Below are 22,284 nucleotides of genomic sequence, written 5' to 3'. Positions count from 1 at the left end.
ATTGCGAGGTACTTTTACAACATTGTTCTAAGGAATGGAAATAATATACCATAGAAGAATAATGTCGCTGGTGTTCCCTTTGTTTTCGCTCAGAAACATGTTGGTTCATAAGTGTCAAACTGCGTGCATTTTCGCGTTGACATTTATAGCCCCGCCAATCTCCGCCGGCAAAATATGTTCCTACTGCGACGCCAGCGACATTCTTCTTCTATGGTTTATCACTTCTATTTTCTAGATTTTCACAATTTTTAAATTTTTCGACAAAACTCATGTACACACCAGCAAATATGTTTCCACAATGTTGGATTTGCAAAGTATTGACATTAGAAAATTTTATTGAACAATTTGTTTGAACTATCGTTTTTTAGGTCGCACTTACCCCGGGGTACCTTAATGGGCAAAAACATTTTTTTTTTTTGAAAGAGTAGGATTGGAAAACATTTGCACAAAACGTCAAAAAACAATTTTAATCAAAAATGGTGATTTCTCATAAATGGATTTGGCGGAACCTGTACACGATTTTTAAGGAAGTTTATGTGTTCTAAAAAAATGCTAAATAAGCATATTTATCACTCTAGAGTTCAGCACCTTGACTTTTCGGACATTCATTATTTCTGGGACACCCTACTGCCCACGCTCCCGCACCGTTTCCTCCTCCGTTTTGTCAAACGCACTCTATCTTCGAGGTTCGCAAGACTCATTCTGTTAGCAAAGCGATCGGACATCGTGCAGGAGATTGTGCGATGCGATCGGTCTTGGTCTTGCTCTTGCTCTTGGTCTCGTATTGGGGGCGATAGGTGCCCATGAAGGCTTGAAGTTTCGGCTTTGGCTGCGGCGGGAGACCACAACGGAGGGCTTTCAGGTCCACCATAAAACAGTTTGGTTTAAAATTTCGAACCGATCGGAGGTTAGCTACGGCTTCTGGTCGGGGAAGGGCGTGCTTGTGGGGTTGAACTCGTTTCGATGCTTAATAGTAGGCCTGGCAGTTGATGGGAAACGCACGTGTGCTACTTGGATAGAGTAGTCGGGAAGAAATATTGCAATTTTCGTTTGAATAAGTGCGCAACGTAAAAAGACAGGAAAAGGGCACAAGTGTGATAAATTGTCGAGGTGTAGTGTGAAAATTTGGGATTAATTAGCTTGGACACGGCTCATTAAGAGGGTGAAACGCGTGGGTTGTGGCAGTTTTCCACGTGAATGATCAGCAGGTGGTAGTTCGTGCAGCGGTGACCTGTAAGGTACCAAGCGTGGTTGGACGGCGGCGAATTAGCACAGTGTTGTGACCGGAACGCATTTAACGGTTTTTTCCATCAATTGCTGATTGAAGGGCATTTCAGCTTGAGGTAGGTTATATTCTAGAGCTAGAGCTATGCTGTGTAATTAAATAATTCGACGATTCAAATGTGCAATACAAATGGGTTATAGTAATAAAATTAACAAAAGTTAAAATTTCTTATACAGTCGCCTTTCCACATCTCGATATCGAAGGGACTATCGAAATAGGGAGAGATCGAGACAAAGAACATTAATTTAAGGAACACTAGATTGAAAATCACTCCGTTACTAGGAAAATAATAAACAAACAAACTTCATTTCGAGTTTCCAAATTGTTCTGACTTATCTAAATCTGGTCAAGTAACCTTTGATAATGTTCATATCGACATATGGAGAGAAAATTGGGAACAAACCATCAACAAGAATACATCGAGATATGGAGATATCGAGATAAGGAGGATATCGAGATATGGAGAGAGAAATCGTATGCAGAATGAAGGGACCGAAGAAATCATCGACATAGGGAGAGATATCGAGATGTAGAACATCGAGATGTGGAGAGTCGACTGTATAGGTTTTTGGAAATATAATGGCCATACAGTAGCTGTCAATATTTTTTTGATGTATCTTCAATATATGAAGTACTAGTTGTCCCGGCAAATTTCGCCTTGCCATCAAGTAGGCTGTTGAGATACGCTGTGTCCCATACAAAATTACAGTTCCGTTTACTCTCGTTTTTCCGATTTTCCAGGTGAATATCTTCGGATTTTTATTCACACAAACACGTCGGAATCCTTGACTAACAAAACGGAGAAGGAATCATTCCAATTCGTTGACCCGTTCATAAGCCATTTCGTGACATACAAACACCACTCCATATTTATTTATATAGAAGATAGATAGATAGATAGATAATCCTTAATGAGAATCCAATTGAAACTTAATTTCTCTTTCAAGAGAAACCAAGCAAAAACGAACAACTTGAACCTATCTTCTTCTTCTTTCTGACGTTACTTCCTCACTGGTACATAGCCTACTTCTCAGCTTTGTGCTCTCATCAACACGGAGAAAATGAAGTACTCAAAAGTGAGTTCGGGGCTTGTTTCGGGGGGTTTGTGCGTCAACCTAATTTTGAGTTGATGGGATAGAAGTTGTTTTTATTTGCAGTCATGCGAAAAAAAACCAACTGGCTAAGTTCTTTTCCCTCAACCGACAGATCAAATTACATAATTTTCAGTACTATGTCACTTACTCAAATTTGAGGTAACGCACCAAGGTTTGGTTTTTGGGTTGTGCTATGATAACAATAACAGGAGCGAATGAAATAGGGAGAGAAATATAACTCAAAAAAATAAAAAAAAAACTCAAATATGGGTTATCCGTTTTCTCCATGAACACTTCTTATTGTTTTATCAGCTTTCTTTTAAAATTGACCTTTTTTGCATGTGTACATCGTGCGACCGGATGTTGTGTACCTTTATTTAAGAGAACGTAGAACAGAGTTATTATTTGAGTTTTTTTACGCGTTATGCAGAACATTTCAATACAAACATGAATTTAATATCCCCTTAATATAAACATGAATGTAATCCTGAAGAGAATGCATCTTCAATGTACAATTTCAAAGACTCCAAGCTTAGTCTTTGTGCTCATTCTGCGCGGCATGTGTGGTGAGACGAGTCTAATCAGGTGACAATTATCGACTCGCTCCCATTTGATTAACATTAGTCGTTCCACGTCACTCGAGGTGAGAGCGACTCGTCTCGACTCACACGCCGCGCAGAATAAGCACAAACGTCAAAAAACGGCACCGGCCACGTCCTTACGGGAAGGATTGTTAGTGTGACGTCCATTGCTACTAGAGACCGAGATCACCTCATCAAATCAATGATTTTCACAGGAAGGCGGGAGTGGGAGGGTTTAAATCCTACTTGATCAGGATTCACCTTGGTAAGTGATGCGATGACCCATAACGCGAATAGATCACCTTTTTGTGGTGCGTTATGTGATAAAGTTCTATCAGAGAAAAGAGCATGATGTTATAGTAATCAAAGGAACGCTTTTTTGTCCTTAGGACATGCTTTTAACCATAAAAGTGATAAGTCTCGGACCTTCCTTAGCCGAGTGGTTAGAGTCCGCGGCTACAAAGTAAAGCCATGCTGAAGGTGTCTGGATTCGATTTCCGGTCGGCCCAGGATCTTTTCGTAATGGAAATTTCCATGACTTTCCTGCGCAAAGAGTATCATTGTACCTGCCACACGATGTACGAATGCGAAAATGGCAACTTTGGCAAAGAAAGCTCTCAGTTGATAACAGTGGAAGTGCTCATTGAGCACTAAGCGGAGAAACAGGCTTTGTCCCAATGAGGACGTCATGCCAAGCAGAAGAAGAAGTAGAAATCTCGGTTTTCCAGTAGCAGAGAATGATCTTGAGACAAGAAAAAATGGAGTCGATTTTTTTTTTTGCAATTTTTATTCATTTAGATCTCTAGTTTGAAAAAAAGGACGAGGATTCTGATGCATGGACAATATCGGTGTCATTTTTTGACTTTATCTAGGGATCCGATTTTGACTGATAAAGGGGCGCGCCTGTGGAGAGTGTTCTAACCACACTCTTCGAAGGGTATAAATAGCGGAACCATTTATTTAGAATCCTTTCTTGCGATCAAGTTTGGAATAACACATGTGAAAAAACCGAACACGTAATCACTTCACTATAGTTACTTTGTCACACGACTTGCACTTAACAAAGCATACGGGATGTACTGCAGTAGATCCAGAGGGATGACATCATAGTTTTTCAATATGGTATTTGACAGGTCTTGTTGTGCCTTCTTATCGGGAGCATAAATTTATACTCCAGTTGCAATTCTCACGCACACTCATATATTTGTTGAATGTTTACTTTCCGTATGAGTGAAAATGGGACAAAATGCGCCAAACAAGAAAAAACTGCGCAAAGCTGGTATGTGAGAATGTGCATTGCAAGTCTTCGGTTTTCTTATAAGTGGTTTTATCCGCGTTAGCAATGGCATTTAGCCATCGATCCCTCGCATCGGTATGTGTTGGAAACTTAAGATGCGAAATGTTCATCGTGATAATTGTTCTTCTGATTATGAAAATCGACACCGCAAGAAGGAAAACAACACTTCATTGTGCTTTTCACGATAATAGAAATGAAACTTACTTTGGAATGGAAATAATAACGAATAATATACGTAGATTTGGTGTGCCTAGGTTCGTTTTCCCACATTCACACCAGCTGCATTGCTTATAGCGTAATAGTATTGGTGAGCACTGCTTGCGTTCGATAAGAGGCAACAAAATATGGCCATCATGCCAGCCCCCTGAGTAGATCTAATATTGGTTACAGTGGTTTATGTTCCAAACAGAAAAAAGGGATGCGATTCATGTAGCATTATTTTGAAAAATTATCTTTAAATGCGTCGACGTTTTTAATGTCGATCTGTCCAAAGGTTACGTACATCTCAAAATTCTACAAAAAGAAGGTCATGCCAACAACTATAGTGACGAACCATCCATAGTTTGCTTAACGGTTAAATAGTGTAACATTACCACGATACAAATTTGTGTTATCTCAACTATGGAACGAGCTCACCACTTGGTAATCCATTCTCGACTGAAAATTCAGCATAACATGCAATAAATATCGACAACAACACGCAAAAGCTGGTATATCACTCTGATGGTGCGCGAAAACAAATTATTAGGCTGAGTGGATAAATGTCCGTGTCGGAATCCGAACTGTTCATTGGCAAGAATTGAATTTTCGTTGATAACTTTTTCAAAAAGTTTACTGTTTGAGAAGTGCATGCTGATTCGCCGATTGGTAGAAGCTTCTTTAGGATTTTGTCTTGTTATAAGATTGATACATTTTTTTATTTATCTGGAAAATGCTTTCAATTGAATGCTGGAGAAAGCTTTCGAAATCTTGAGTTTCATGCTTTTGTGGACTAGTGAGCCCTGAGTTAAAATTGTGCGCGCTTTCAAACTGCATACCGTTAAGTCACCAGTCACCGTGCGGCCTCCATTCACCGTGCACATATACAGATTCATACAGAATATTCAAACAAATTGCTCAAATTATTGTTTTGTTAGCAAAATAATATAGAACTGATGAAATTAAATAGTTCTTGTCACAATGCATTTTGAAAAACTTTGTTTTTGTAGTCAAAATCATGGGAATTCTGTTTAATAATGAGATTTTTCAACACTCTTAGTAGAAACGCCAAAAATTCACAGTTTTCATTTTAACGTTAGGATATCAAATTTTTCAATATTTCAACAAGTTTTCGCTGTGGATAGTACTAGTAAGATGTATTTCATCGTGTGAGCAATGGAATTTTAAGCAAATTAGAATTTTTAATTGTGGTTTAGTTGAAACCCAAATGCACGGTGAATGGACCCCTTTCAATATGTATGGTTCCTATTACCGTGCATAAGTGTGAAAAGCATAAAATTATTGGGTAATTTTAGATTTATTGTTATGTCGTGATCAAACTACTTCATATTTAGTTTTTGAGTTCATATGAAATGGTTTGGACAATACAGTGAAACCTCCTATAACGATTTTAAACCAAAATAATTATTTAGCCAATTTGTAAACTTTTTATGGTTTTTAAAGTAAATGAAGATTTGAATACTCTTAAAAATGAGTGCGCACACTACTAGCAACATAGTTGCTCCATCAACAACGTTTCTTCAAGATAGAAAATTCAATCATGACGAAAACTATACGCACGGTGAATGGTGCACTAGTGTGCACGGTAAGTGGTGACATAGAACGGTACGAGGCGACCTTAACATGACATTTTCAAACATACTTTTTGAGTATTTTTTAATATGCATCACTAGTTTCAGAATTTTCCCTGAATTGTGATATAATTGCACGTTACGTAATGGTATTCTAGTACGCTTCAAATCATTTGGAAAAGTTATATAATTTTTTGAAGTGCAAATATGAAGCGTTTATAAAATTTGAGACTATTAAAAAAAAAACTGAGAGCCAGCGTTCAATTGAGAAATATTATTTTCAAAATTTTTGTTACTCAAAATTTCGTAGATTACCTACATTTTAAAAATTTGAGTTTGCTGTTCAAGACATGGAAGAAGGAAAACAAACGTCTTCAAAAATATTTTCATACTAATTTCACACTGTGGTGGATCTTGATAATCTTGCGGAATGCGAATCGGTAGGGGGTCCAAACTGGAAAGAATTAATTTCACGCTCAAGCTTATCTCGTGACCCGTGTTTTGCGTAAATGGAAGATATAAAGGATTTTGCATTTCATTTGTTTACGGCTGCAGCGATCTGAAGATGCGAAATTGCCAGTGAAAACTGGTTTCGGAACGGGATGGGCACCGTAGGGTGCCTTCATAACTGAATACCGATGCTTCATTGTGCCGAAGAAAACAAAATTCCTGAACTGCGAAGCATCGATTCATCCAATTCGTAAACAACCTAAGACTTCTCTGAACAACCATGAAATCGAGAACAAAACAACGATTGTAGTTGAAATCAATTAGATGCACACAAAACGGTTGAACTGAGAGGCTTCTGTCCCAGGATAATTGGGCAAAACTAATATGCATCCAATTGAAACTCGCAATGAACAACCTCCAATCGATGATTGTAGTTTTAGCGCGCAGAAATGGCAATCATCACGCTTTGGTTGTTTACCTTGCGCAATGTATAACAATACACTCGGATGCGGGTTAGTCACGTGATATTGCCTCTCAATAAAGTCAATCAACACAAATTAACAGCACAACAATCACCATCACGGGATATTCAGTTTTTGCATTCGTTCACCCGTTTTCATCAGCAGTCAAAGATGTTTTAGAGGAGACTGGGGATACTTGATAGCTCAAGAATATTATTCGGTGATCTAAATAATGTTGAAGCTTTAGAAAAAGCAAGACTTATGTTCGACGTTTTCAGAAACCTAGAGGGAATTTCCAGAACCCCACTCAGTGCCGTCGGTGCCACAAGTGGGGTCATGGAACAAAAAATTGCTGCATGGATGCTAAATGCATGATTTGCGGAGGTTCTTCTCACGCTAAGGACGTCTGTCCAGGGAAGGAAGATACTGATAAGTTCATATGAGGGGGCAATCATAAGTCAAACTTTTGGGCTTGCCCTTCGCGTAGGCGAGTCATCGAGGCTCGTGCTAGGCAGATGAACCGTAATATCCGTTACGATAACGGTCGTTTCCTGAATTTCCCTTGCTAGAGTATCGAATAATGCTCATTTTTCAGTTTACGATCGCTTGAATAGAAATCATACCCATCAGGTGGAGTATAATTATGCTCATTCACAAACTAATGGTATTCCGTCGGGTAGCCGTTCAAATCTTTTAATTTAGAATGGATCTACCCAAGGAAAATCCTATGCCGATATCGTAGCATCGTAGCAGGAAATTTGAACTCCTCCCCTTTACATACTATGAGTACCCGTTCTAATTGTTTCAAATCGAATGGAAAAAAACCCTGCCGCCAGAGGAAAAAACTCCGCCTCTTCATCTACCGAAAATTGTAACGGAAAATCATCAGATAATGTACCCACTTCCCTCTGATTTTGTTTTTCTAACTGAACTATTGAAACAAACGATTGATGTAATGTTCATAACCTTGGAGTAAAATTTACTAATTAAATTGTTATTGGATTACGATTTTCTAATGGATCCAAATAATAATTAAATATTTTAAATTGGAATGCTCGTTCTTTGAGTGGTAAAGAAGACGAGCTCCAAATACAAAAGAAATCCAAACTTTTTGTTTATCGTAATGATCGACTTGATGAGGCATGTGGGGGAGTTGCAATCATCATTCATAGGCGTATAAAACATCAACATTTTTCGTCATTTGAAACCAAAGTTTTTGAAACTTTTTGGGCTTCTGTAGAAATACAGCTTGGTAAATATATTTTCATACCTGCCTATTTGCCTTTTCAATGCACTGGACAGCAAGTTAGTTTGCTTCAAAATGACTTGCGGAAATTGACTCGCAATAAGTCAATATTTTTGTAATGCATGGAACTATTCGCAAAGCAATTCCAACGGCAGAATTATATTTGATTGACTCTTCAGGGTATTTCTCAATTCAATACCCTGGTCGCCCTACATGTTTTTGCTCTTCTAAAAATCCATCTACGATTGATTTGGTCTTAACCGACTCTAGTCATCTTTGTAGCCAACTGATTACTCATGCTGATTTTGATTCTTATCATGTCTCTGTTACATTTCAAATATCCCTATAGCTATTCTCAATTCTATCAGCTCCACTTTAAATAATTTTCGAGCCGACTGGAATATCCTATATGAAACATATATTGACTCTAATCTTGATGTTAACATTTCTTTACAAACAAAACTTGATATTGAAAATGTTCTTGAAACTTTAACAAATTTCATTGTTGAAGCCAGGAGCATTGCAATTCCAAAATTTGAAGTAAAATTTGAATCCGTGATTATAGACGATGATCTTAAACTCTTGATCCGTCTTGAAAACGTGAGGAGAAGGCCATTTCAAAGCACTCGCGATCCTGCTATGAAAATTATATAGCAGGATTTGCAGAAAGAAATTAAAAAACGATTTTCACAATTGAGAAACAAACATTTGAAACTTTTGGAAATTATCTAAAATTTTGAAAAAAAAAACTTAGAAGCTAATACCGACGTTGAAAAAGGAAAACAAATTATTACTAACTATTTCGAAATGGTTTAAAAACTTGCTATACAGTTTGAAACGCGGTTTGGACTTATTTGTCCAATAGAAAATCAAATTACTCAGACTTTGAAAACATTCTCTTGATTGAGAACGTTTTTGAAAATTCCTGGGAGACTGATTTGTAAGAAGTGAAAACTATTGTTAAAAAATTCAAAAATATGAAAGCTCCTGGCGTTGATGGAATTTTCTACATCCTCATCAAAAAATTCCAGAAAGTTTATCATTCTTAGTTGATCTATTTAACAAATGTTTTCAGTTGGCATATTTTCCTGCCAAATGGAAAAATGCTAAGGTTGAATCCAGTTTTGAAACCCGACAAAAATCCTGCAGAAGCTTCTAGCTATCGTCCAATCAGTTTGCTTTCCTTCATCAGTAAATTTTTTGAAATGGTAATTTTGAACAGGTCCACATCAATGAAAATTAAATTTTTGACAATGAACAGTTCTGATTCCGCCATGGACATTCGACCATTCATCAACTTTTACGTGTAACAAATTTGTTTCGTTCCAACAAATCTGAAGGCTATTCTTCTCTTCTAGAAATAGAAAAAACTTTCAAAATTGTTTGGCATGAAGGCTTGATTGTAGAATTAAAAACTTCAATTTTCCAACATACATTGTTAGAATAATTCAAAGTTATCTGTCGAATCGTACACTTCAGGTAAATTATCAGAACTCCAAATCTGAAAGACTTCTTGTAAGAGCTAGTGTACCTCAAGGCAGCATTTTGGGACCAATATTATACAATATTTTCACATCTGACTTACCTGAGTTACATCAGGGATGTCAAAAATCCTTGTTTGCGGATGACACAGAACGAAGCCTGTGCCAAAGGACGAAGCCTGCGTGTCATCTGTAGTAGATTGCATAATTTTATTGTTTAGGTTTCGAGAAAATAATGTGGAATCAAGTCTTCCCTGGGAATCAAGTCTAACCCAGTCTCCCCTACAGCGTACGCACAGAAACGAATCGAATCAAAGTTATTATTGCTATAACCGCAGACAGTAAACGTTTCGTACAAAGGACGATCGGTTCGGAAGGGAGGGAGATCATTTTTCGATCACTCCCACCTACTTTCCATCGGTTATCTTTGACGATGACGATCGATTCGGAGCCAGTTCGATCCACCGTAAGCAAGTTCGAACAACGTCATTGCAGGAAGCCCTATATGATCGAAGCGGAACAGATAACTGTGACCACATTTGAATCTGAGGCTCCTCTCATTTCCGTGCATCGGAGAACGAAGAAAAAGTTGTTTTGGTGGCATTTGAAGTTTATGTTGTGATTAAGGTATTTTTCATTGAAGTACCTACTAGACCTGTGCGCCGAAATATTTTCAATTGGCGGCGGCGTGAGGGCATTTTTGTACCGGCGGCGGCGGCGTCATCGGCGTCACGCCGTTAACAAGCTTCGGCGGCGGCGACGGCGGCGTACAACGGCGTGGAAAAAATTGGACATCAAAATGTTTTAATTTATGTTCTTTTTTCCGGCATTACGTTCCTAATGGGATAGAGCCTACTTCTTAGCTTGTTTTTCTTCAAGCACTTTCACAATTATGAACTGAGAGCTTTCTTTGCCATTTTCGTATTAGTGTTTCGTGTGGCTGTTTCGATGATACTTTATACCCAAGGAAGGCATGTACATTTCCTAAACGAAAAAAAAATCCAGAACTGGCCGGGGACCGAACTCAGACTTCTTCGGCATGGCGGACATTGCCATTAGGCTAAGGAATACTCTATGCCCTGAAATGTCGAGAAAATTTAAAAAAATATCAAGCGTTGAGATTCGAATTCACAACCCAACACCTAAGATCATACCGAAAATTTGAAATCGCGTTTAGCGCTAGATAAATTTGGGAACATGAATACAAACTACAATGAAAACTATGTAACAGTTTATGCACCATCACAATAATTCATATATCTAATACAGCGATTGAAATTGATATCCCATATTCGCTTCTCTCGAATCATTAAAAATCTCTGAAGAAATATTTGCAACAGACCCTAAAAAAACTTTATGATGAAAGTGATGTTGAAATCCTTTCAAAAAAAAAATATGGGGAAATCCTTTCAAGAAAACTTATGAAAATAGTCTTGGTAGAAAATTCCTGAAACATTCCATGATGGGATATTAACCAAATAGACTTTAAAAAATCATTGATATTTATCTTCGGACAAAATCTAAAAATATTTCGTAGACGAATCCTTGAGAAAATAATTAAGAACCAGGAAAAATATTCGAAGAATTAGAAAGAATCTCGGAAGAATATTTAGAGAAATTACCACAGAAAAATGTATATGATTTATTGGAAAACTTGTATAAGAAGAATGTTTGGAAATTTTTTGCTAGACTTTTGGGAGAACTCTTCGAAAAGTTCTTACACGAATGTTTGAAGAATTCTCTAAGTAATCATGTAAAAAAATCAAATTTAGGAGGAGCCTCTTCAGAGATACAAGAAAAAAATCTTATGAGCATCATTGTAAGTGCTACCGAAAGAGTTTTGAGATGAATCCTTAGTCCATATGTTGAAGAAAATCGTCGCAGAATCCCTAGAGATGTTTTGAACGAACCCCTGAAGAAACGTATTGAGCATTTGCTGGTAGATCTTCAGGAGTATTACCTAAAGAAGTATAATTAAGTATCCATCCATGGTTTGAGTAGTTCTTGGAGTGGCTGTTAAATGAATATTTTGTTTAGTTAAAAAAGATGCAAACAAGATTTTTTATTAACCCTCTAATACCCAAATTTTTATTTTCGATTTAAGTATTATTTTTCGTTATCTAAAATCGTTCTAAACACGTTTTGGGCATTTATTTATTTTTATTTGCAAATTTTTAAATTTTGGTTTTTGATTTTTATAATTTTTATTTTTGAACATCCCTAGCTTTTTTCTAGTTGTTGATTTTTGGCAATAATAAAAATTTTAATTGTTACGGTATTTTGAAAAATATTAAATTTTTATTTTTTTTCGGAGCGTATTTTATTTTCCGTGTAACTAACGGAAAAACAGGTTTGAAATAATTTTTAATACCACCAGGCTCTTCGTTTGTGATAGGTTAATCGTAGAAAAATATAAAAGGTACGATTTTTTATATTACACGTTAAATGAAGCCCAGGCATTTGTAGGTTATATAAGAATGCAATTTTTCAAACAATTTCTGAAAATACAAAAAAGTATCAAAAGTCATAAAAAACTTTTCTTATATGCGTGTTATGAGTCAAGGTATAAGCCAAAAATAAAATCATTTTGATTTCCGAGCTACGAAAAAATACACAAAATTCCAAAGTGTACCCCGTCTAAAGGCGGGGTTGGGTATTAGAGGGTTAAATTTCCTGTTGAAAAAAAAAACTTGAAGAATACTTGGAAAAACTATTAGAGAAAGTATTTTTAGAAGATTCACTTTTTTTGAAGGATTAATGTGGAGAAATTTATGAACTAGTGCATTATGATTATTTTTGAACAGATTTACATAGGCGATATTTGGCTTATGCACGTAAAAGATGAAGAAATTTGTGAATTAGCTGGAAACAATAGGGTCCTGAAATGTTTAATGAAATCTTGTTTTCATTTACTAACACGAAAAAGCATGTTGCTGCAACTACTTTAGCAATTTTTCCCGCTCAAATAACGGATATATAATATTTAAACTTTAATTTAAAAATTGGATCCATAAATGAACCTTGACACTTGAGATCATGTTTGACGTTCGCTTAGTCGACAAAAATACCACAGGGGTTTTAGTTTTAACACTGGGGTTGTTCCTATGTGACATTTCGGAAGGGACACGGAAAACAAAATACACCCAACATTTGAGTTCAAACCAAGGGGTGTGACAAAATCTGTAAAAACACAAAAAAAATGTTTTTTGTACTTAAATAAATGAAAAGCACTAAAAAATTGAGTGAACATGTGTTTTTGGCCTAAATTTAAGCGTTTGTTACTAAAATTGGGACAGGGCTTTAGGACCCTATTCTGAAAAAAAAATTGATTTTTGATTTGATTTTTTGATATTACAGTATCCTGGAGAATTTACTAGATAATCCTGGAACAACCTTTAAAGTATTTTCCTTGGAAAAAAAAATTAGATGAGCATTTGACGGATAAAGTCGAAGAAGTATTTTCGGTGGAATTCCAGGAGAAGTCGATGGAGAAGAACCATGTGAAAATTTATGGAGAAACTTTGATTTGATTTATGGAGATTCGATTGAGAATGTTCTGAATACATTTCAAGAGTAATCCCTACATATTCGTTAATGCGATGAAGAAACGTAGGTAGCATATATCTATGTAATCCTTTGAGAAATTGCAGTTCGCTTCTAGAATTCTTGAAGAAATCCTTGCAATAATTTCTCGATGAATCTCTATGACAACGTTCGAAGTAATTACTAACGAAATTTCTGACGTGTTACTTATATAGATAATTGGAGGAATGAGTGCAGAAACATATGTAGAACTTCCGGAAGGGTTCTTTTTGTAGGTTTATAGAAGAATTCCTGCAAGATTTTGTTTAGGAGATCCCTGGATTATCTTTTATAACACGATTGTTTTCAAAAAAAAAAGACGAGGGTAAATCTCTAAAGTAATTTATGAGAGAATATTTTAAAGAATTCTCACAGATCCTCGAAAAAAAAATCCGAGAAGGAATGGAGAAACAATCTCTAAACCGTTCTTCAAGAAACGACAGAGGAATCTTAGAAATATTAATATTTTTTTTAGGAAAAACTCACTGGAGGATTCCCTAAACAAACATTTGAGAGAAAATTTTGAAAAACTTCTTTGCAATAATTTCTGGGTATATACCTGCTTCAATTATTTGAAGAATATTTGAAAGACCTCCTATAAAGATTCCTTGGTAGTGTCTTAGAGGAACTCTTGGAAAAAATTCAACTGATGTTTATCGAGGATTCTTTTGAGATCCATTGAGTGGTTACTGACGCATTCTTAGAGTAATTGCAGGTCTTATAAACATTCTAAAGTAATCTTTAAAAGAATTCGAACAAGAAACTCTGAAAGAGTTCAAGGAGAAATCCGTGTATGTATTCCAGGATAAATCCCTAAAGAATCTCTGAAAGGTTTCCAGATGGAGTTGATGAATTCCTGAAGTCCTTAGAGAAATACATATAGGAATTGTTGGATAAATTCTCTGATGAATTTCTTTAAGAATCCCTATAGGAATTCCTTAAGCAACATTGAATTATTTTGTAGAGCATTTTTTAATTAAATTATCAAATTTTACAAGCCGAATTATTTATCGGCGTGAAAAAACAAAATCGGCGGCGAAGTGCTGATCAGCGTATGGCGCGCCGCCGATGCCTCATTCGGCGTCGGCGTAACGTAAAATGGATCGGCGGCGGCGGTGTGGCGCGGCGGCGCACAGGTCTAGTACCTACTTACTGCTGACTGAAATGCAAATTTTAATTCTTGTTTCATCTCTCCTTCTTTTTTTCCGGCTTTACATCCCAACTGGGACGAAGCCTAGCTTCTCAGCTTTTATGATCACTTCCACAGTTGTTAACTGAGAGCTTTCTTTGCCAATTGATCATTTTCGCATGTGTATATCGTGTGGTAGGTATGGATATACCTATGGCCTGGGAATCGACAATATTCCATTTACGAAAAGTCCTGAACCTACAGGGAATTGAACCACTGGGCTGACGATACTTCTTGGCCAGGAGAGTCCACTCAGGGTATCTTTGCTTCTGAGAATCCACATTTTTTCTGTAAAAGCTATTTTCAAACGATCCAACATTGAATATGTACAGAATTATCTCTGATAAGCGAAAAAAGCTTTGTATTATAGCATTTCGTTAGCCTTCAAGTCGTACACGTCTATTTTTACATTCGCTTTTACAACACAGCAATTGTTGTAAAAGACTGAATTCAAAAAAATGCCTTACTTCCATGTTTGCCCGATTTCAGCACCATCATTTGTGCCGTATCTAATTGTCAACAATATTACAGCAACGCCGGGTAACAATAACAGCCCGAGTTCAAGTGACACATCCCAATCCCGTTGTTGCTCAATGTCAGTAGCAGGCACTTAGCTACATTTGGATGGTTGTGTTTTATCTCCACGTGCAATAAATTTCTCACTGCCACTTGCTCGTCATATGTTTCCTTCTAGCGCTTCTGGATGTATCCATCCAGAGAGGACAATTTTTAAGCCGGCTTTGGAAACCATGCACTACTGTAGGCACCATTCTGTGGCACGTGATGTTTTTTTTGTCAGATGCATGCGAGATTTTAGATGTTTGCAATAATTTGATTAATGTCTGTACTTATAAAAGAAGTTTCGTCTAACATTGTAGAGTCAACTTACCTTGATCTTCGATAGACCATTATAGTGATGCAAGTTTTGAAATTTTGGCTCCCTTCTGTTTGAACGATTGTTATTATAGTAAATGGTATCGTCCAAAAGTTTGAAATGATTCGAAAAAAAATTGATTGTGCACACGCGATTTGATATTTATTTAAAGACTAGTGGTCCCGGCAAACTTCGTCTTGCCATCAAGTAGGCTGTTGAAAAACGCTTATGATCGTCCTATATAAAATGACAGTTTCGTTGGCGCTCGTTTTTTCAACTTTCCCGGTGAATATCCTGGGATTTTTATACACACAAACACGTCGGAACCCTTGACGAACAAAACTGAGAAAGAATCATTCAAATCCGTTGACCCGTTTGTAAGCCATTTCGTGACATACAAACACCATTCCATTTTTATTTATATATAGATATAGATTACTATGGAAAATAGATCAAAGTAATCCAGGCTACTATGTTCGCAAAAAAGCAGTGTTGCTCTGAAAGCAATTGAATGATCATCTCAGTGAATTAAACTTTGTAATCAATAATAATAAATTATACTTGTGATGCATCGAAGCCAAGCCTCAAATTTTCAAGAGCACAAATCTAAGAACTAAACATTCGTTCAAGCTGAAAACTTGATCGATTGGTCATCACCAGCATGTAACCAATCCATTAAGTTTTCAGTTTGAACGACTGTTTAGTTTTCTGGATGTGTGCTCTTGAAAATTTGAGCTTTGGCTATGTCCTATCAAAATGTGATCTTGGGCAAAGTTGTAGCTGGGAATATTTCACATGAGAAGAGTTTTTTTTTTTCATTTTTCCATAGATTTTTACGACGACCAGTTAGAGGACTGAACAAAAACGGTTTGTTTTTTCCATAGTAATTTCCATTCTTTTTCTTCTTTTTGGCATTACGTCCTCACTGGGACAGAGAAGGCTTCTCAGATTCTTATGAGCACTTCCACAGTTATTAACTGAGAGCTTCATTGCCAAAGTTGCCATTTTCGCATTCGTATATTGTGATGCAGGTACGATGATACTTCATGCCAAGGGAAGTCAAGGAAATTTCCCTTGCGAAAAGATCCTGGACCGACCGGGAATCGAACCCAGATAACTTCAGCATGGCTTTGCTTAGTAGCCGCGGACTCTAACCACTCGGTTAAGGAAAGCCCATATAATTTTCATATAAACATCAAATGGCGCGTTTACAGCCAATTTTTTTCTGAATCATTTCAAATTTTGTGTGAACAATTTTTATTATTTAAGCATTGGAGAGCAAAAACTTCAAATGTTAAAGAATGTAATATTAGTGCAACTGCGGTTCTAGGGACCAAGAAAACCAATGATTACACACCATTTTCCTAATGTCGTCACCCCGAATTCCACAACCCCAAACGTAACATCTCCCCGAATTTTTCGGGGTGTTGAGTGTACAATTACTTAAAGTGAAATTATTCGGGGGTTATGGGTCTTTCGGGTTACTGGACTTTGGGGCGATGGCATTCGGGTTAATGACATTATGGGTAATCGTGTAGAATCAAAACCAATATTCAATATACTTCTCTGCCCATAACTGCATATTTGTCACATTCGACTTTTTTGGCGATTTTGAGTTGACACCGCTGAGCGTCATTAAATCATCAATGCTTTCTACCAACTTAATAAAATCTGTAAGATTGTTCTAGAAAATTCCATAAAAATTCCAAGTTGTTTTGTCACATTGCTAATCGTAATCGCATAACAGTCACATTGAGGTTATACATCCCGATCAGTGGATTACAACAGAGTTATAACAGATTAAGTTGCTCAGTTAGCGCGTTCTCTGTAACAAAATATGTTATAATTTTGGCTGGTTAAAATAAAATTTTGGCTGGTTGAAGTTAAAATAACTAAATAAATTATAAAATAATTTCTTCTACACTAAACAAAATTGAAACAAACTGTGTTATAATTCAAACAAAAATTTAACTCATTTTGTTATTTTCCTTAATTGAATTATAACATAATTTGCTATTTTCTTTACATGAATGAAAGCGCGCACTCATAAGCAATCGCTGTAAGATTGATTATAACAAATAGTGTTATAATTATGCTATAAAGTGAAACAAATTTGAAGCAGCCTTTGTTATTATAACTGATTTTGTTTTTATTATGTAATAATTTCCTCCATCAACACAAAGTGCTTCTAACAAAAATGAAACAGAAATTGTAATTTGTAACAAATCTTGATATAATTGTGATACAATTTTGTTGTAATCCACTGGTCGGGATGGACCTCATAATTTAGAGGTAATGGAATTTTGATCAGAATTATTTTCTGTCTATTCGTACAATCTGCATTATGAGTCGTACAAAATTTCAACTTCTTAAAAGTATTGCTGAGTACCCAGAATTTTTTTTGATGTTTTTGTTTCTTCTCATACTGACAAAAAAAGCACACTTGGTACTCCATTTACTCAATGCCTACTTTTGTCGAATGTTACAAATATGCAGTTATGGGAAGTTTTTCTTCTTCCTCTTCTTCTTGGAATTACGTCTTCAGTGGGACAGAGCCTGAACACTTCCAAAGTTATGAACACTTCCACAGTTATTAACTGAGAGCTTTCTTTGCCAAGTTGCCATTTTCGCATTTGTATATCGTGTGGCAGGAACTATTATACTCTATACCCAGGGAAGTCGAAGAAATTTCCATTACGAAAAGATCCTGGACCGACCGGTAATCGAACCCAGACACCTTCAGCATGGAGGGGCCCAGATAGCCGTAGCGGTAAACGCGCAGCTATTCAGCTTGACCATGCTGAGGGTCGTGGGTTCGAATCCCACTGGTCGAGGATCTTTTCGTAAAGGAAATTTTCTCGATTCCCAGGGCATAGAGTATCTTCGTACCTGCCACACGCTTTGCTTTATAGCCGCAGACTCTAACCACTCGGATAAGGAGTTATGGGCAGATCTATAACTCTATAAGTGCTATGAGCTTCTCAAAGTCTGAGTAAGGGTAGGAAAGGAGAAATATCTTGAGCAATTCTCGCAATTCTTTTTGTTCTTGGCTTTACGTCCCTACTGAAACAGAGGAACAATCTCAGCTTAACTAGTCATAAAAATAGATAATTCCATAGGAACAAACATTTATAATACATATTTGATATCAGAATTAATCTTCGGCGTATGTTCGAGTTCAGGAACAGCATTCATTTTTACATTTATTTGGTCTCAAATAATTGATTGAAATGAACGATCAGTTGAACCGTTGAGATAAGATAAGAATGAAAGAATCTGATTGTTTTTTCAACGAAGGCCTCATAATTCAACATGATGAGCGCTAAGAAAGGAAACAATTCATTCAACTGTTTAAAATCAAGATGGCGTCGAATTCCAAGATGGCCGCCCGATTTTTCAGCCGCAAAAAGATACTCCTGAGTAGTGGCATTACGTATACATTGGAACAAAGGCTGCTTCTCAGCATTTCTCTCTTTTCTCACATGTATGTTGGGCGGCAATTCAATCGATACTTTATGGCTCAGCTTTTTATGTTTCGATATATGCTGTGGTGGCAGCAAGGACAGCGTCGTGACTTGTGGATGCGGAGATCGTGAGTTTGATCCCAAGCGGTTGCCAATACTTTGATTGTGTAACGTTGGTAACATTAAATTCAGATACTTACGAATTGAGTTCCGAAAGCTGTGAAACAGCTTGAAAATAATATATAATCGATAATAATTCAGTGAAACCATATCATTATCAGTTGCGAAATGGTAGAAAAGCGCCTTCCAAAGATGTTACACAGCTACTTGTCCTATAAAAGTCCAGATAAAGCACAGCTTAAACAACAGCTTAAAAATAGCTGAATAGATACGCCAGATTTGTTGGTAAAAGGATAGGACTTTGACGCTTTCGCTCATATGTACAGTGCATTCACTCAGCATAAAACCGTATAAAGAAAGCTTGAAGAATGTTTACATCTACACTGATTGTTAGTTGAGTAGTTTTAGGTGGTTTTAATTTATTGAATTCATTTATTCACTATTCCTGAATTCTAAGATTTATCGAGGAATCATTCTGTTATTAAGAACGAGATATAAAATGAAATTCCTATTCAATCACTTGTTTTTGTATCTGAGTAGCAGGCTCCGATCCAGTAGGGACGTAATGCCAGGAAAAGGAAGAATAAGAAGAAGATTATACGTACACGACAACGCAGATCTACTCAAACCTGAGTTGTTTCAACGCAAAACCGTAGTTGAGCCCAATAACCCAAATTTGGCAAAATTTACAAGGCCTCCTTTAGGTACTTTGCCTTTAAATCCATAAGAAAAATGTACTTAAATTTGGTTTGATTTAAGGTGAATATAAATTGAAGCCAAAGTTCAAATTTTCAAGAGCACGGATCTGGAAAACCACACATCCGTTTGAGCCGAAAACCTAATCGATTGGTCATCACCAGCTAGTGACTAATCGATTAAGTTTTCAGATTAAACGGATGATTGGTTCTCCAGATCCGTGCTCTTGAAAATATGAAGTTTGGCTTCGATTCATCTTCACCTTAACGCAAAATTGAGTTTCTTCAACCCAAGCTTGAGAATAATGCATTTTACCCAAATTCGGCTTATTGGGCCTAACTACCGCCCTTGGGTTGGCGCAGCTCTCTCTATTTTTGACAACATTGGTGGGGAAGAGAGAGAATACCGAGAGATTTTGGGTTGAGAGAATAATCGATATACCTAATTTTGGGTAAAGTCAACTCAAAAATTAGGTAAAACGTTTTTTCCGTGTAACCTGTTTTTTCTGGTAGCCTCGAAACTCAACATGTTGAGTACTAACAAGCTGAAAAACTTTTTCTACTTCTTGAAAACAAGATGGCGTCAAAATCAAAGATGGCCACCAGATTTTACTTCATGCTCTTATTCTTCACTCGACTCGAAGCAAGCACCAACGTTCCGCTCAATTTTTCGGCAAGTAAAAATGACATTTCGCTCCATGGATATCAGCTGTCGTATTTACTTTGGTAAAAATCGGATTTTTTTAGCGCTTTTCTTGTCAGCTGCGGACTACGCGAATGCTATTGTAAAAAGTAATAGAATGACACTTAATGTCAGAGCTTTTTTCATTGAAATCGAGAAAATTTGAGGCTTTATATCACCATTCTATCACCATTTGATGATATTTTAAAGAGTTCGACACTTATCTTTGATAGCCTAGTAGTATAACTAGATAGTTCAACTTTAATTCGGTTTTAAATCTCTTAGAGAAATGCATTTGTACGGATTGGAACCATTTTTGTAATTATGGTCAGATATTTTCATATAACGTTAAACGCCTGGAGATATTCAATGCCGTTTACCGTACACAATTCATTAAATTCTGTTCGAAATATATTTATTTATAGCCCAAACACAATTTATTTGTTCTTAATTCAATGTTGAAACATGAACCAATCGATACGTATGCAGAAATTCGCCATAGTACCAGTTTCAAATACAAAAACAGGATTTTTGATCAGCTCTTATGTTTTTCGTGTTAAACATGGGTGGCAAGCTTGCGCTTAACATATTGGCAGTATTCAAAAGGCTTAGATTGATTAATAAAAATAGCTTTTCTTTAGGGTGGCGAATACAGGTACTACTATACACTTAACAAAAGTGATACTTTTAAAGAAAGTTTCAGGAATTCAGAATTTGCATGTTATATTCCTGGAAGAAATGTTTGATGAATCTATGCAGGCACAAGAACACGTACCAATTCCGCCAGGAATTAATTTCTTGATCAATGACCCTAATTAAATCTCTGAAATTAATCTGTAAGGAAGAAATCTTAAAATATGATATAGTCAACTCTCTATAACTCGATATTAAAGGGACCACCAAGTTAGGAAGGTGTTGAGTAATAGGACACTGAACCAGTGCAAATGCGATCCAAGGAACTATCTAGTTAGCCATGAAAACCAACTTATACCATGGTTCTCTCAATCGATATCGAGATACGCAATATTGAGTAAGGGAGAGTTGACTGTAGTTCTAAGAATCGAGAACTCTTGGATAATTTTTTGAAAAAATCCAGTTTGAAAACTGAGAAAAAATATTCAAGGAATTTCTGAAGTAATTCCCATAGAATTTTTATTTATAATTGCTTCGGCAAATTTTGGAGAATTTAAATTTAAACATTTCGGAGAATTCAACAAAGTCTAGATAGAGTTTCAGAGAAGGAGGAAAAATCGTGCAAGGTCAAAATATCATCCAGTCCAATCTATGCGGTCATCAAATGACTAATAGAGGAATCCGAATAAAAAATCTCAGAAGTTCTAAGAAAGAAATTAAAGGAGAGTCCTTTCAGAAATTCTTGGAGGAACCTTAAGCAGATTCTTTTTCTTCTTCCATTTGACATTACATCTCAACTGGGTCAGAGCCAGCTTAGTGTTCAGTGAATGAGCATAACGTCCCGACTTAGATGGAGCTTGCTTCTTATATTAATGTACTTATGAGCAATTCCACAGTTTTTAATTAAGAGCTTTCTTTGCCAATTAGCCATTATTGTATGTGTATGTCGTGGGGCAGGTAAGAAGGTACAATGCCCTGGAAAGTCTCGAGAAAATTTCTGAGAAAAGATCCTCGACTGGTGAGAGTCAAGCCCTTGGTCAAGCAGCTTGGTTTTGCTGAGTAGCTGCGCGTTTACCGCTAATGAAGTTTAGGCTTCCCCAGGTGGATTATCGGAAGACAAGATTCTTTTGAAAATATCTGATCAAACATATAGTTTTTTTTTAAGAATCCAAGGACGAATGCCTGGAGGATGTTTATAATAATTTCTGAAGGAGTCTATTGCATTTTTTATCCGGAAACTTTAGAGGTGTTGATAGATATTTTTTGTAGCTATAATCTAGGGAGCAATTATTGTAAAAAATCCTAGGAAAATTCTCTGAAGTATCCTTGAAGAATCTCTGGAAGAATTCTCGATGCATTC

General features: G+C 36.5%; 1 protein-coding gene across 1 annotated transcript in view; it reads left to right on the top strand.

Moving 5' to 3' along the window:
- Window positions 1-852: 852 nt before the first annotated feature.
- The window catches only part of LOC110678273 (solute carrier family 26 member 10-like), a 44,266-nt gene continuing 22,834 nt past the window's right edge, over window positions 853-22,284 (top strand). Inside the window, 1 exon segment of the mRNA XM_021850896.1 lies at window positions 853-1,343. The gene's annotated coding sequence lies outside the window, so the exon portion shown is untranslated.

Source organism: Aedes aegypti, chromosome 3 (genome assembly GCF_002204515.2).
Source record: "Aedes aegypti strain LVP_AGWG chromosome 3, AaegL5.0 Primary Assembly, whole genome shotgun sequence".
Classification (NCBI taxonomy): Eukaryota; Metazoa; Arthropoda; class Insecta; order Diptera; family Culicidae; genus Aedes; species Aedes aegypti.
The sequence above is the reverse complement of the archived record's forward strand: the minus strand, read 5'-3'. Positions and strand labels throughout refer to the sequence as shown.